The sequence below is a fragment of the Galeopterus variegatus genome, unplaced genomic scaffold (genome assembly GCF_000696425.1).
Source record: "Galeopterus variegatus unplaced genomic scaffold, G_variegatus-3.0.2 Scaffold5102, whole genome shotgun sequence".
In the NCBI taxonomy this organism is placed as follows: domain Eukaryota; kingdom Metazoa; phylum Chordata; class Mammalia; order Dermoptera; family Cynocephalidae; genus Galeopterus; species Galeopterus variegatus.
The window spans coordinates 102,701-111,208 of NW_007731213.1; positions in this window are offsets into that span (position 1 = coordinate 102,701).

An 8,508-nucleotide genomic window follows, 5' to 3' on the forward strand; every position below is an offset into this window, starting at 1 on the left:
GGATGAGAAGACCCCCCCCCCCCCGCTGTTGTTTCTGCTCCCTGCCACCCTCCTCTCCACAAAGCCCAGGGCAGACCTGCAGCCGGGAGGGGGAGCCATGGAGCACCTTTCAGAACAACTCGAGGAATGAATGAAGGCACCACTCTGTCCCCACCTCCCTCGGGTCCCTCCCTCACCTGCAGCCCAACTCCGCCTGCACCTGTCCCTGTGTTTTTTGTTTTTTTTTTTTTTAAAAAGATGCCCGGTAAGGGGATCTTAACCCTTGACTTGGTGTTGTCAGCACCACACTCAGCCAGTGAGCCAACCGGCCATCCCTATATGGGATCCGAACCCGTGGCCTTGGCGTTATCAGCACCACACTCTCCCGAGTGAGCCACGGGCCGGCCCCTATATGCAGTTTTTATGGCTGAATAATATTGCATGGTATGGGTGGACCAATATGTTTATCCACTTACCTGTTTTTTTATTTTATTTATTTATTTTATTTATTTTATGTATTTATTTTTTGGCCATCACATGGATTGAACCCTGGACCTTGGTGTTATAACCATCAGACTATCCGACTGAGCTAACCGGCCAGCCTTCACTTACCTGTGGATGGACATTTGGGCTGTTTCTAGTTTGGGATGTTATGAATAAAGCTGCTGTATGCATTCATGTCCAAGTCTCTGTGGATGTGTGCTTTCCTCTCTCCTGAGTTCATGGATTAGTTACTAATTTTTGCATAACAAATCATCCCAATACTTAGGACTTCAAAACAATAAACATTTTTCAGATCCTTTTACTGGCCAACTGCCAAAAAAAAAAATTAAACATTTATTATCTCACACAGTTTTACATAGGTCAGGAATCTGGAAATAACATAGCTGGGTGGTTTAGGTTTGAGTTCTTTTGTGAAGTTTCATCAAGCTGTTGGCTGGGTTGCCTCATCTGAAGGCTCGACTGGGGCTGGGGTAGCCACTTCCAAGATGGTGCAATGGCTTGGTTCTTGGCTAGAGGACGCAGATCTACTCCACACGGCCTCTCCAGCAGGACGGTATGGACTTTTTACAGTGTGGCTGGGCTCTCAGGGGCTTGTGAGAGGGAGCCCAGAAGCCACAGCCAGGGGGGAGGAGGCCACTTAAGACATCAAATACGAGCTGTAATTTATTCACGCATCTGTTCTTTCCTGCAATGTTTATTGAGCACCTACTGTACGCCAGGCTGGTTCTAGATACAGCAGAGATCAAGACAGACAAAGATAGCCTCTGTCATGGTGCAAGAGGTCACCAGTGAGTAAAGAGCTGAAAAAGGAGATCATTTCATGGACAACACAGTGATTTTACGACCTAATGCCTGAAATGATCTGCCATATTCTACTGGTTAGTAGGGAGTCACCAACTTCAACCCACATTCTAGGAGAGGTGAATTATACACGGTCATGAACACCAGCAAGTGGGAGTCATTGGGTGCTATCCTAGAGATCTTCTACCACAGTCTCCTAGTGTTTAAATATTTAAGCAAACATGAAGCTTCTACTGTGTACTTCACAAGAAATTTCTCCTTGGCTATTTGCAAACCAAGTGCTAACGTGCCCACCTTAAGTCACCTGCCCACAGCCTACCCCAGCAGTTTGCAACAAAATCAAGATTGGATCCTGAATTTTAAGTCCTGGGGTTGGGAGGGGAGGCAGACAGAGGCAAGGAGCAGGAACAGAAAAGGAGGATAAAGAAAAGAAGCACAGGGCCGGATCCATGGTGCACTCGGGAGAGTGCAGCGCTGGGAGCGCAGCGACGCTCCCGCCACGGGTTCGGATCCTATATAGGACTGGCCAGTGTGCTCACTGGCTGAGCGCGGTGCGGGTGACCCCGCACCAAGGGTTGTGATCCCCTTACCGGTCACGAAAAAGACAAAAAAAAAAAAAAAAAAAGAAAGGAAGCACAATTATTATTTTTTCCTCCAGAGAAAGACAAGCACGCATGAAAGCTGCATTCCTTCACTGATGTCACAAACATTTCTTGAGCACCTACTGTATGCCAGGTGCTGTTCTAGGCCCTGGGGACATGGCAAAGAACAAGATGGACAAAGTTTCTCACACAAGTGAAACTCACACACACACACACACACACACACACACACACACACACACACACAAGGCAAACTATTCCAATCTAGCATCTAGCACGTAGTACGTGCTCAATAAATCACCACTGATAAATGAATAGATCCCATTTCAAATTGTGTCAAAGGCTCTGAAGGAAAAGAACAGGGTATTATGAGAGAGAGTATTGGGGGGCTAGTTTAGTTTTGGGGGACAGGAAAGATGAGACTTGGAGGAGCAGGTTTGGGGTGCTGGTCAGGCACAGTGTGGCCGTATTGTGTATGAGACCCCCATGAGCCCCTCCACATGGGGATGGTGAGAGGCTGCTGGACCCCGTGTATGGGGCAGGGGGAGGCCTGGGCATTGTTGGGTGTAGACGGGGTTTAGAGTCCCGGGAGGGGTGTGTGTGGAGGAGCAAAGAGACCCAATGACCAGCCTGGACATGGGAGACCCAGGGGTGCTCGAGACACCCACGGCTGCTGCCCTCCTGGAGCACGTGGTCTGGTGGGTGACACTGTAACCAATAAACATGCAAGTATGATTGTTAATGCCATGGGGGGAGGAGGTCACAATTTATTCATGTGTCCATGCTTTCCTTCAGTGTTTGCTGAGCACGTACTGTACGCCAGGCTGGTTCTAGAGACAATGGAGATCAAGACAGACAAAGATACCCTATATCACGGCAGTGGAGGGTGATCGAGGTGGGGGGTGACATTAGTTAAAGGTGGTCAGAGAAGGCCTGTCGGAGGAGGGGGCGTTTTGAGCTGACGCCTGAGTGACAGTGTGTGTGTTCACGGCTTTACCCCTGGTTGTAGGTTCTATGTGCAGGTGGAGCTTTGACTATTTGTTGGGGAAACCCCAGAAACCCCCTGCCCTGGCTGTGGCCAGCTGAGGTGGATGGAAGTCCCCCCTCCCCAGCCAACCACAGATGAGAGTTGCAAGGATCTAATCTTCCCACACACCCACTGCTAATAAATGGAGACTTTGACCTGCCCCTCACCCGCTTATCTCAAGACAGGGGAACAGTCTATCAGGGTACAGCTCTGAAGATTGGCGATGGGCCCCTGGAGCTTGGAATCTGGGCAGGGCCAGGTGGGGAGAGGAGGTGAGCGGGCGGTTAGGCAGGTCAGGCCTGGGAGAGGCCCATTGTCAGGGAAGTCACGGGCAACCGTCTCTGCTTTCTCCTCTGTAAAATGGGTTTCCGGCCCCAAGAACACGCCAGGTTCTTTTATTCCTTTTCCATCATTTAAAACAGCCTGCCTGCGGGCTGGCTGGTTAGCTCAGTTGGCTACAGCGCAGCCTTATAACGCCAAGGTCATGGGTTCAGATCCTGTTCCAGCCAGCTGCCAAAAAAAGAAAAAGGCAAAAACACATTGATTGAGCACCTATTGTGTATGTGGGCTTTGTTCTAGGTCCCCTTTTATAAGGGGTCAGATAGTACATACTTTAAAGCTGTTGCAACTATTTTATTTGCCCTTAAATTAATGGGTGTGGCTATGTTCCAATAAAACCTTAGTTATGGATACTGAAAGGTGAGTTTCATATAATTTCACATGTTCCGAACTATTACTTTCTTTTGAATTTCTTTTTAACCATTTGAAAATGAAAAATCCATTCTGAGCTCATGGACCATACAGAAAAACCAGGCGGTGGGTCAGATTTAACAGAGGGTAGTAGTTTGCCAGTACCCATTCTAGGTAAGCCAGACGGGCCCAGTTCCTGTCCTCAAGGAGATGTCAGTGGGGGAAACTGAGTCTACAGACAGACACCCAGAAGAATACATAATTTCAAGTTCTGCCTCAAGAGAGAGGTACTGGACTTGGTTTGAGGGGTCAGGGAAGGTCTGGAGGTGGTAGCGTTTGAACTGTGATGGACAGGATGAGCGGGGATTGGGCAAGGAAGCCAGAGAGAGAAAATGGTTTTAGGCAAAGTCAACAATGTGATGGGAACATATTCACGTTTTTACAAATTCTGGTGGCTGCCTCAGTTTCACCTCAAGGTAAAGATAAAGATATCTCTGGATAAGTTTGGTTTAAAGGGCTTAACGCAGTGTCTGGTATACAGCAGGCACTCTATTAATGCTTGTTTATGTCCTGGAATAGCAGGCCGCAAGGTAAAGATAAAGATATCTCTGGATAAGTTTGGTTTAAAGGGCTTAATGCAGTGTCTGGTATACAGCAGGCACTCTATTAATGCTTGTTTATGTCCTGGAATAGCAGGCCCTGCATTCATGCCTGGTCCATGACTGATTTACAGTAGGCACTCCATAACACTTCGCCCGGTCTGGTATGCAGAATGTACTGCATTAGTACCTGGTCCGTGTTTACTACATAGTAGGCATGCATTAATGCCTGGTCCATGCCTGGTATACAGGAGGCTCTCTGTTAAAGCTTGTGCCCTGTGTGGTATATAGCAGAAACTACATTAATGCGAGGCCTGTGCTTGGTATGGAGCAGGCACTGCATTAATGCTTGGTCTGTGTCTGGTATACAGTGGGCACTCCATTAATGCTTGGCCCATGCCTGGTGTATAGCAGGTGCTGTGTTAATTCCTGGTCTGCTCTTGGTATATAGAAGGCTGTGCATTAACGCCTGGCACATACCTGGTATACAGTAGGCACTCCGTTAATGCCTGGCCCGTGCCTCGCATATAACGGGCGTTGCGTTAATGCCCGGTATACCGTAGGCGTTCCACTACTCCAGGAATGGTTGGTTGCAGGTTCGTTCCCAGGCGGGCAATGCCCACGCGGGCCCCGCGCACCGCAGATCGTGAACGCCTGAGCCCGGTGCCCCGCGCAGGGCCGAGCTGGGCGGGCCGAGTCCGCCACATTCCCACAATCCCGGGCGGCCCCGCCCCAGCTCCCGGCTGCGCGGCCCCTTCCCACGTCGGCGCAACCAAGCCCGCGGACGCCCCGCCCAGTCCCGCGATGCCCCGCCCCCCCGCCAGACTCCCGCGCTCCCATTGGCCGCGCCGCCTGCCCGTCGCGCGCTGGACCCCCGGCGCTAGGTTGCGCGGCGCTGGCCTGCTGTACCGGCCGCGCCGTCCGGGAGGGGTCCCCGGGTCAGCCCCGCCGCGCCGTCCGGGAGGGGTCCCCGGGTCAGCCCCGCCGCGCCGTCCGGGAGGGGTCCCCGGGTCAGCCCCGCCGCGCCGTCCGGGAGGGGTCCCCGGGTCAGCCCCGCCGCGCCGTCCGGGAGGGGTCCCCGGGTCAGCCCCGCCGCGCCGTCCGGGAGGGGTCCCCGGGTCAGCCCCGCCGCGCCGTCCGGGAGGGGTCCCCGGGTCAGCCCCGCCGCGCCGTCCGGGAGGGGTCCCCGGGTCAGCCCCGCCGCGCCGTCCGGGAGGGGTCCCCGGGTCAGCCCCGCCGCGCCGTCCGGGAGGGGTCCCCGGGTCAGCCCCGCCGCGCCGTCCGGGAGGGGTCCCCGGGTCAGCCCCGCCGCGCCGTCCGGGAGGGGTCCCCGGGTCAGCCCCGCCGCGCCGTCCGGGAGGGGTCCCCGGGTCAGCCCCGCCGCGCCGTCCGGGAGGGGTCCCCGGGTCAGCCCCGCCGCGCCGTCCGGGAGGGGTCCCCGGGTCAGCCCCGCCGCGCCGTCCGGGAGGGGTCCCCGGGTCAGCCCCGCCGCGCCGTCCGGGAGGGGTCCCCGGGTCAGCCCCGCCGCGCCGTCCGGGAGGGGTCCCCGGGTCAGCCCCGCCGCGCCGTCCGGGAGGGGTCCCCGGGTCAGCCCCGCCGCGCCGTCCGGGAGGGGTCCCCGGGTCAGCCCCGCCGCGCCGTCCGGGAGGGGTCCCCGGGTCAGCCCCGCCGCGCCGTCCGGGAGGGGTCCCCGGGTCAGCCCCGCCGCGCCGTCCGGGAGGGGTCCCCGGGTCAGCCCCGCCGCGCCGTCCGGGAGGGGTCCCCGGGTCAGCCCCGCCGCGCCGTCCGGGAGGGGTCCCCGGGTCAGCCCCGCCGCGCCGTCCGGGAGGGGTCCCCGGGTCAGCCCCGCCGCGCCGTCCGGGAGGGGTCCCCGGGTCAGCCCCGCCGCGCCGTCCGGGAGGGGTCCCCGGGTCAGCCCCGCCGCGCCGTCCGGGAGGGGTCCCCGGGTCAGCCCCGCCGCGCCGTCCGGGAGGGGTCCCCGGGTCAGCCCCGCCGCGCCGTCCGGGAGGGGTCCCCGGGTCAGCCCCGCCGCGCCGTCCGGGAGGGGTCCCCGGGTCAGCCCCGCCGCGCCGTCTGGGAGGGGTCCCTGGGTCCCCGGGTCAGCCCCGCCGTGCCGTTCATGTGGTGCCCCAGGGCCCTCAGAGTCAGTCCTGCTGTGTTGTCCAGGTAGGGGACTCTGTGTCCTGTGGGTTAGGCCTGCCAGGTGGTGTCCATGGTTCCCTCTGGGGCCAGCCCATATCTCTGCTGCCTAGGTCGGGTTCCTAGGTCTCTTTGGGGTCAGCTTTTGTCTGTATTGTCCAGCTTTCTTCAGGGCCAGCCCCCTGCTTTAACTGTCCAGCTGGGGTCCCCGGGTTCCTCCAGGGTCAGCCCCCTGTTTCTGCTGTCCACATTGGCGCCCCCCCACCCCTGGGACCCTTTGGGATCTGCCCTCCGCCCTTTCTCACAGGACAAGCCCCCTCCCTGCACAGGGCTGGTCCTCTGACCCTACCCCACAGAGGGTCTCTCCCTTGCTGCCCCCAGCATCTCTTCAGGGCCAGACCTTTGGGCTATAATCCACTAGGCTTCTCCCCCACCCCCCAGGATCCCACCAGGTGGAGCCCTGTTCCCTTCCAGAGGCTCTTCTGTTCTCCCACTCTTCTCTTCAGGGCCATTCCCCTGTCTCCTCTCCCTCTCTGGGAATGGCCCTGTGCCTCCTAAGTGGAATTCACCCTGTGAAGAGAAGACAGTCTTTCCTCTCCTCTTGAGGCTTCTGGTTAGCTGGAGGCCAGGGTGGGCTTGACACCGGGAGGAGTCTTCGGAGGTTGTCAGAACTGACCAGCACCTGAACACCCTTTAGTGCCCTATGGCTTGGTGGCAGCAGCACCCCCATCTCCCGCTCCTCCTCCCTGTTCTGGAGAAGGTTTGAGCACACCCAAGCACACCTGCTGCAGGGAGCTGGTCTGTCCATCTGTCCAGGGGGTGTTGTCACCCCAAATAACGGCTGCAAAGGACCGGCCCTGCAGTCGTTTACTAAACAGAAGCCCTCACCCTGCTGTGCTCCTCCCCTCCTAAGCTCCTGGACTTCAGGGAAGGGTGCAAGGGCTTGCCTGTCAACCAGAGGTAGCCACCCAGAGGGGCCCAGGGATGGGCAGGTGTTGTCCCTGAGGGAGGGGGCGCACCCAAGGAGCAGGGTCTGGTGGAGGAGGAGCCAGCAGCAGCATTGGTCGGCCCCGGAGAGGTGGCATTTTGTGGTGGGGAGCACGCTGCCTCTCCTGCTGCCCTCCAGGCCCTGGGCTAGAGAGCTGCCTTGGGTGAAATGCCATTCTAATTTTTTTTTTCCAAACTTGTGTTCTGATTTACCTAAAGGCTCTAAGGCTGTCCTTCCAGGAAAGATGAGCATTGAGCCACCCTTAAAGTTTAGAGGAAAGTTGGAGTGGGGCCCGTGTGGTAGTGCTGTGGAGGACAGCGTGGTGCTGGCTGGCTTTTGCAGTGGGCGATAGACTTTATTTTGGGGTGGGGAAGAGTTAGAGATGATGGGTGTCATAATGATATTACCAAATGGCCTTGCCCTGTGGCTATGTGACCTCCCCCTCCCCACCCTGGCCTCTCCTAGATGCACCCCGGCTTCTAAGCCCACACTTTGGACTTGCGATTCGGGGTTCAAGAATGCAGGTCAGGGGCTCCTGTTTCTGCAACCTTGGTGAGCCAGGTCTGGAGCTGGTGGCCCGGAGCCAGTCTGGAAGTGGTGTGGCCCGTCCCGCAAGCGCCTTTGTCTGGTGTCCACCTGTGGCTGTGTGGTGTTGGCTGCAGGAGTCCCTGTGTCTGCAGTCCCACCTCAACCCCACCGTGTAACCCTAGAAATTATCCCCCTGCACACTCACACCAGACCGTAAGATGGGAGTTTTGCACCTGTCCCGTTAGGGAGTTGGCTGTTAGGTTCAAGACATGGCAGGCAAAGTGAGGAAGATGGGAGATTGCAGGTCCAGGGTGAAGACCTCTGTGACCCATGGAGGTTTACATGCCATAAATGCCAAGCAGAAGTCCAGGGACGTGCTGGGGGTTTGGGAGGGTTTCACATGGGAGTGATGTTGGCCTGAGCCCCGAAGTGTTGCGGCCAGGGATCCCTTGCAGAATCCGAAGGACCCTCAGAAAACTCCCTTGCATCTCAGATTGAGGACCCCGTACTGGGAGGACTTTTATGACCAGAGGCTGGGGTTCAAAGGTGCAGGGGAAGGGACCCCTCTGCCCAGCCCTTACCTGCCTGCAGGACCCATTCCATTCTCCCGATAAGCCAGCCCCAAGTGTGCAACTCTTCTCGTTTTGCAGG